The sequence below is a fragment of the Crinia signifera genome, chromosome 19 (assembly GCF_055691185.1).
Source record: "Crinia signifera chromosome 19, ASM5569118v1, whole genome shotgun sequence".
Lineage (NCBI taxonomy): Eukaryota > Metazoa > Chordata > Amphibia > Anura > Myobatrachidae > Crinia > Crinia signifera.
Window position 1 is genome coordinate 124,867,630 of NC_139226.1, and position 8,899 is coordinate 124,876,528.

Consider the following 8,899-nt stretch of genomic DNA (forward strand, 5'->3'; position numbering starts at 1 on the left):
TAAGGGGAGAAGCCAGGGAATGGAGCTCCTTTGTGGTAGAGGATAATTAAAAGGTATAAAAGATCTCATCTATTATGCAGCGGGCTCCCAGGCAAGTTTAGGATTCCATTGAATTGTCTGGGAACTGGGATCTGAGGGTTAATATGGCGGCCTGTCCATTGACAGCCAGCAGATAGACCCATACTGCTGTAATTTCAATTACCCAGTTCTCACAAAGAGCTCAGAAGAGAAGAATCCCATTCTATGTCACCGCGGAGGGGATCGTGCAGGAAAACACATTTTCCTGCTACACAGTATGAGTCATTGGCTGCGCTTGAAGTGGTGCCAAGGGTCTACTGGGGGCTTCCTGGGGTCTGGTTCCCCTTGCCAGCCACCTACACTGATCATCTGCCCATTGCAATGTGAAACTGCCAATCATCACATTGGCACTCAAGTCTGAGGTGGGGGTGGGAACATGACATCATTCATAAAGTGATTAGTACTCATTAGGGAAATGTCCCCCTCCCACTTACTAATTACCTGCATTACCAATACATCCATGTTTATTAAATCAATTCATCTCACAGGTTAAGGTTTAATGCTGCCAATTCCTCAATATATTAATTACCTCACACCTGCGGATATAAAGCCAGTAAGTGTCAGCAAATGATCTGGTGCATGATATGCAACATGGTACTGCAAGGGATGCTGACATTACATTACATTACAGCACCATATGTAAATATAGGAATAATAGATACGCGTTCAGTAACCCTTATCCACATATCCCTTATCCATAGAATCTAATATATATATTGTTTAAAGCACTACTGGGACATCTGTAATGCAGGGTACACACCAGAACGATGTGGCGTCAATTCCCCCATTTTTTATACAATCTCGACCGATTATATATAAATTGGGCATGTTTTAGATTCGATCCGATGCGCGTCCCCGCTGGTCGTTTTGGCGATCCTACCTGCTGCAGTCAGGATTTGCCAACGATCCCTTCTGCTGGATACAGAACATGAGCAGATTGTGTGAATCATCGTACGATCTGCTCAAGATCATGATCGTTCTGGTGCATACCCTACATAACTGGCACTACTGGGGATATGATATGTAACTGGCACTACTGAGGATATGATATGTAACTGGCACTACTGAGGATAATGATATGTAACTGGCACTACTGAGGATATGATATGTAACTGGCACTACTGAGGATATGATATGTAACTGGCACTACTGAGAATATGATATGTAACTGGCACTACCGAGGATATGATATGTAAGTGGCACTACCGAGGATATGATATGTAAGTGGCACTACTGAGGATATGATATGTAACTGGCACTACCGAGGATATGATATGTAAGTGGCACTACCGAGGATATGATATGTAAGTGGCACTACTGAGGATATGATATGTAGGTGGCACTACTGAGGATATGATATGTAAGTGGCACTACTGAGGATATGATATGTAAGTGGCACTACTGAGGATATGATATGTAGGTGGCACTACTGAGGATATGATATGTAAGTGGCACTACTGAGGATATGATATGTAAGTGGCACTACTGAGGATATGATATGTAACTGGCACAAAATAAGTGCAAGATAATGATTGCTTGGCATTCAAATTCAGTGCCTGAGACAGGACACAAACCTTGTTTTCAGCACAAATAAAATATATTTGTGTGTATTTCATGTGTTTGATGTGTTTGAACAACATAAATGCAAGATACCTAATTGAAATATAAAAATATTCCGAAATACGGAGTCATCCGTTATCCAAAATTCTCCTGGTCCCGAGCATTTTGGATAAGGTATATACTCATCAACCTGTATTAAGCTCATGGTAATCATGATAAAAATACATATTTAATAGAACCTTAAAATCAAGTGGTACTAACCAATGAATATTTGGGAAAAATCGCTGCAAATATAGAAGATGCATACTGTATGCTATGTACTAAGATTGAGAATTCGGATATCTCTGGAAAGGTAAATCAGTCAGGATGGAGCAGTCTGTCATTAGCTACCCAGTCCTCCAGGGGGAGCCCAGAGGTCTAGATACAATTAACCAAATAATTGGCAGCTCAGTTGATCAATTAACTCCCAGGAACCTACAGTACAAAATACATCATTGAAAACACAAGGCTTAAAGACCTTTGGGGCCTGACTCCATCCTCTACATAACCATACAGATGCCACACTCCCTTCAGTAATGGGATCCACACCTGAATATGCAGCTCCAGTTCCCTAAAGGTTAATGGGTTGCATATTTGGGATCTTCTAGTAACACAACCCCTTCTTCCTCCTGTATTGGGCTTTTCCCATATATGTGTCCTGAGATTTGTCTGAGGGAAAGCACAGTCAGCCTTTGAAACGCTATACATCCCTTGCTTGTAACTGAAAACCTCCCCAGACGTGAGGCATTCTCCTGTGGTACCAGCAGCTGGTGTCTGGCTAATAAAACACACACTCTCACATAATTCATGGCTGACTGACCTCCTCCACCACAGCCCATGCACAGCACACACACATGCACACACTCACCTCCTCCTGCTCAGGGACTTCTCGGAATTTTACTGGTGTTAAAGCAATTATTTTGCAGGGAGCCAAGCAACACTTAAATATGCAATTATGGACACAAAAAATAAATAACAATTTTTTGTTACTGTGAATTTTTCACTAGGCAAACGCCTCATCATTAGTTTCCTCATGCAATGCATCTGATATAGCAAACATTAATCTAGTATCAACATTCAACAATTTAATACAGATGAATAAAAATCTCTCATGTATATAAAAAAATCTGAAAAGGACTAGACACAATTACATAGTATCATATTAAAAAAGTATATACATTCTTGCAAATCGATTATTAGACACAATTTATTAGCTATCGCACATAGGGGGTTATTGTGGTTGATTTGCAAGGCTGCGAATCAACCCCGCCCCCCTTGCAGCGTGTGTCCCCACGCACAAGCTGCGAATGGGTGTTTAACATAAACACCCACTCGCATGCTGTGGGTAACCCTCCCTGTCGATGGTTGCGGACCATTGAAACATGTGGAAGGTGCACGCATATAAAAGTGTCTTTCAAGGAAATGGGAACTGCGTCATGGCCTCATTACCATGGGAACGCTCATGGAACGCTGGTTGTTCCCATATGCTAATGGGGCTGCCCGGCACCCCACGCCCCTCTCCCGCTATGTTGGGTGTGTGTTCGCCGGGGGTACATGCACCCTGTGTATGCACATGCGCAGAAACTTAGAAACTTAGGGGGTTATTTTGGTTCACTCTTTCTGACAATTTCCTTCTTAAGCCCCGTACACACGGGGAGATATATTGCTCAGTGTCTCCTTTTCATCAGAGACCAGAGATGGTCGCTGATGAAAGGGAACCTCTGCCGGGGGAGCCGCAGAGGGAATCAGCTGGTCGCAGGAGCAAGCTCCTGCGACCAGCGATTAGAACGGGGCTGAAAACGGGAGCGCGCACCCCGCGATTTATCGCTGAGGCACACTCCCATCACTGGCAATATGGTCGCCTGCGACCATATTTCCAGCGATTTCAGCCCCTATCGCCCCCGTGTGTACACAGCTTTAGATGGACAAAACCATGTGCACTGCAGGGGGGCAGATGTAACATGTGCAGAGAGAATTAGCTTTGGGTGAGTTATTTTGTTTCTGTGCAGGGAGAATACTGACTGCTTTATTTTACACTGCAATATAGATCTCACTTTGCAGAAAAAGCCCACCCAAATCTAACTCTCTCTGCACAAGTAACATCTGCCCCACCTGCAGTGCATATGGTTTTTTCCATCTAAGAAAGAATTTGTCAGAAAGAGTGAACTAGAATAACCCCCTTAGTTACTGTAACACAGATTGCTTAGCATATGTTGCAATGTGTGTATAGACACTAGGAAGAGAAATTGCCTACCCTAGATCGCTTAGCACAGGGGTGTCCAAACTTTTTGCGACGAGGGCCAGATTTGGTGAAGTGTTAATGTGTGGGGGCCAACCATTCAGCCTGACATTCTTTGAATCATTAATCACATCAGAATGGTCCCCCACTCTGCCCCCATTCACTATACAGTATGTCCCCCAGCCTGCCCCTCCTTCACTGTATGTCCCCCATTCACTGTATGTTCCCCACTCTGCACCCATTCACTCTGTCCCCCAGCCTGCTCCCCTTCTCTTAATGTCCATCAGTGCCTCCATTCATTGTATGTCCGCAAGCCTGACCCTCCTTCACTGTATGACTCCCATTCACTATGTACTCCACTCTGCCCCCATTCACTGTATGTCCCCCAGCCTAACCCTCCTTCACTGTATGTCCCCCACTCTGCCCCCTCCCTTCTCTGTATGTTTCCCAGCCCCTTGTGTGAGCCAGGGAACGGAGAGGCAAAGCAGGCACTGCAAGGATAGGAGATGCTTGGGCTCCCGCTGCTGCCCTCCTCCACTCTGCATGTTACGGGAGCAAGCTTCCCCCTTGCTGCCCCCCTCCCCAAACACTGCTGTCACTGTGATTGTGGAGTAGGGTGATATACGATTGCAGCAGCAGGGGTAGGATGCCAAACACATCTGACTGTGGCGGCCGGCACCTCCTCACTGCAGCAGACAGCAAGGTAAAGGCGCACTCGCCGGGGCCCCACCTTTAGTGTCCTGTGCTTCGGGCCGCTTCAAATGACAGCACAGGCCGCATTTGGCCCCCGGGCTTGACTTTGGACATGCCTGGCTTAGCACACATCTCAATGTGTGTATGCTCCATTAGATTTGGGTGGGTTGTGTTCAAACTGAAATCTAAATTCAGTTTGTCAAAATAAAGCAGTCAGTATTTACCCTGCACAAAAACAAACTAACTCAACGACATCTAAAGGTGCCCATACACTAGTGCGATTAAGGCCCTTTTCATCCGATTCCGACTGATCAGTCCGAGAAATCGGATAAAAAAGTGTAAAATGGCATGTGTTTCAGCTCCTATCTGATGCCTGGTCCCGTATGTAGTAGAGATGGAGATCGTAAAGCTTGCAATATAGATATATCGGATCCTGCAGGCCTTACTGGGATTGCATACAATGTATTGTATGTAGGGTGGCCAGATTTGGTCCCAATATTGCCGGGATTTGAATCCCGGTATATGGACCTTCCAATCTCGGGATTAGACTAGTTTAATGCTGGGCAGCGTCTGAGCACTTGCTCAGACGCTGCCCGGCTGCCCCTGAGTCCTGCGCCGGCTGTGCAGCCCAGACGCGCAGCGTGATGTGGTCAGATGTCACACTGCGCGTCACACTCCGCAACCAACCGAACACGCCCCCGCACCGCCGTCGCTCTCTACAACTGGAGGCTGTTCGCTGAACTCACCTGCCGCTGTGACCAGGACAAGGCATGACTGTGTGCAGCCGGGAGAGGTCAGGCGGCGAGCGAGTTGTGACACCGTAGCTGCAGCGCTGCGGACTGCGCAGCGTGACCTATGGGTCACGCTGCGCAGGCCGCAGCACTGAACCCGCTCCCAGCCCAACTTCTCCTGGATGCACAGTCTAGTGACACACTGACCTCCCTCCGGCATCACACACACACAGCCTGCCTCCATTCCGCTGCCAGCTGCCCCGCTTAAAGTAAGGCAACATGGGGGAGAGGGGGGTGGTTTTCTTTTAAGGATGCCAATCCCGGGATCCTGGATTGAGCATTTTTCAATCCTGATTTCCGGGATTGAAAAAATGCTCCAGGATTGGAATCCCTAATTGTATGCAATCCTGAAGGGCGGTTCAAGGGGGACCGTATGCGACTCCTCCTCTTTGTAGAAGTCACATGGTTCTGTCTGCACGTTATATTTGCTCTGCCTGCAGTACACATGGATTTGCATATTAGAGAAAGATTTTGCTGTTGCGATCGATGCTGAATCAGGCTGAATCAGGCCCTGCCGGAGCAATGTGTGCTCCGGCAGGTTCAAATAGAAGAAAAGTGAATCTGAAAGAATAGCGCTCAAAGGTAACTATGCCCCAAGGTGAATAAACCTTGTATGAATAAAATACAAAACCAGGTACAACTAATCAGATGTCACAGATGGTTTGTATATGATGAAATCTATGGATGATCCAAATTATTCCAATCTTTTCCAATTCTCCCAATATCAACATACAGGGGAGTCATAATAGAAAGCAACATAGTGCAGATCACTTGGGTAGTGACTTGTTCAAAAGCATGAACAATGTGGTCCCAGGCAAGCAGCAGGCATGTGATGTAAATGGATCGTCCTCCGGTCTGGGTCCCTTGATCCGGAAGCAAGGGGGGGCTCAGTCCAGGATTCACCGTAGCCGCACAACTCTTTTCAGGGAACCACAAGTCAAGATTGCGGAAGAATCACGCCTAACGTGTTTTGGAAATTGTTCCTTCGTCAGAAGCGTGAATAAAATGTCCTTATCAGGACATATATATATATATATACCCCCACAAATTAAAATCAAAGCAAAAAGGCGGAACCGCGTCACCGCATGCATTCCTAATTACCGGAAATCGTCATACTGATGGACTAAGAGCGGCAATGCATCCCCCAGACCAGAATCTACAAGCTTCAGAATTACATATATTGATGAATGGGTCCTGTCCGGTCCGGCGTTCTGGGGTTCTGTCCGGTCCGGTTTTTACCCAAACCTATCACCACCCGTTAATGTGCTTTCAACCACTAACGCCTGATAACTGGATTTGGTTTCTCAAGGACACATTCCCACTATTGTCAATAGACAGCAAAGCACCATATTTCTTATGATTTAAAAAACGTATGTACAGTATATTGTATTAAAGCGTCTTAGAGGGGAGCCTGAATTTTAGGAGGAACTGATGTCCGGTTCTGATCCATCACTTCTCATTCAGGCAACAAATACTGAAGGGTGAGGAGTAGAGATGACAGATCTCCTAGCACCGGATGCAGAGGGGATTTAGTATCCGCAGATTTTGTAATGGTTAAGCAAGGGTCCGCATTTTCCCAGAATCACTGGCAGCACGCCGCGGTGTTAGTTACATGTCTGCCCTGATGCACTCATCCTAGTGGAGTTGCTTGTATGTTATGACAAAGACTACTATTAGGTCACCCTCCCGCCGTCCCTAACCTCATAACTAATATAGAGTTGTAAATGAGTGTAATTATTAGGGAAATGGCAGTTTTTCAGGTTCTATGTTTTGGCTATAGAATATTACATCGTTTATGGCTAAAGGGAAAAGGAAAATGATTTACCGAATATGTCTTACCTGGTCACTAGAGAAGAGAGTCCAAACATAAAGACCAATAGGTACCTATAAACACCACTCTGCACCATGCGTTTGAAGCCAGTATCATAAGTCCTGGCATTGTGATGATTTTAGTTATTTCTTTCCATTTTGAAGACTTAAGGCCCATACACACTGGGCGACTTTGAGCTCAAAGTCACTCAAAACAGGAGGTTTGAGCGGCTTTTAGCTCAAAGCTGCCCAGTGTGTATGGCCCAGCGATGAGCGGTGACCGCTGCTGCGCGCTCCCACATTATCACCGGGAAAGCCGCTCATCTGCTGGTAATACCAGCAGATGAGCGGCTTTCAGGACGGCTTTGCATAGCGCTCCACTATGCAACGTCGTCCTCCCCCTTCCGTCGGCGCCGGGGAGGGGAAAGTAGCTCAGTGTGTACGCACTGAGCGCCTTTCCCCGCAGCAATGATTCTCATCATCGCTGTCCATACACGCTGGGCATAGTCGCCCAGTGTGTATGGACCTTAAGGGGCCCATTTATCATTGATCGCATTTACAATGCGATGTGGGCGGAATATTACAACCCAGGATCGCATTGTAAAATGCGATCATATCACCTGAATGTAATATCTGGCAGACGCAGGGACACGGCTCCGAAAAGAGCCCGTCCCTGCAATACACGGAGCCGGAAGCCAGGGGGGGGGGGGTCTGCACTGACCGCCCGCTGACCCCACTGACCGCTCTGCCACCGGGGCATTGTAAATGCGATCAATGATAAATGGGCCCCATGCAATTTTACACTTTTGTATCCCTAATCAGGTATACGCTTCAAATGGGTTTTCAGCAACTTTTAACTCTCTACCAGTAATCTTTGAATGGAAATAGTTATGGCCCTTACACACGGGGTAATTTCTGCGCATTTTCTAAGCAGCGCGTATTGCTATCGCCCTGCAAGTCCTATCCAGCATGCTGGATAACTCTACTAAATCGCAGGGCAGGGCCAGTGTTCTCACCGGAGAACACCGGCCCTTACAGAACACTCAGAACACAGCGCTGACATCGTTGTGTGCTGAGCAATCTTGCTGAGAGTTCAGAGCGATCTAACATCGCTCAGAACCCTCAGCAAATCTCCCCATGTGTAGGCCCCTTTAGCGTTCACTGTCTGAATGGGTCTTGGAAGTGGTGAAGAGATAAAGTGGAAGGAGATAACGCACCAGTCAATCAACTCCCAAATGTCATTTTTCAAACACAGCTGATTGGCTGGTGCATTATCACCTTCCACTTTATGCGGGGGATGCTTTAATACCTGCTCCCCCTTACCGCCCCCTATCGCCGGCTACTGCATACATAATTATGGCAAAGGACAGCTCTTGCATTAAGAGCTGTTCTTTGCAGTGAGTCAGCGGGTCCCATCTGGACCCGGCAGCTCTCCCTCCCTCCCCAGTCACTGTGCTGCTGCGGCGGGGGGCTGGCTCTCCTCCTCCCTGCACCCGGAAGAAGATCATAGTGCAGGGAGGAGGAGGTCACAGGTCACAGGTCACAGAACACAAGTGAGGAGGGGGGGTCGGTGCGGGGCATCGCTGTTATAGGCTTCTATCGGGCATCGCCAGATTTTTCTGGCGATGCCCCCCGCCGCGGTAACCCGGCGGGGGATGCTTAGAGCATCAGAAAATGCGGTAAAACCCCT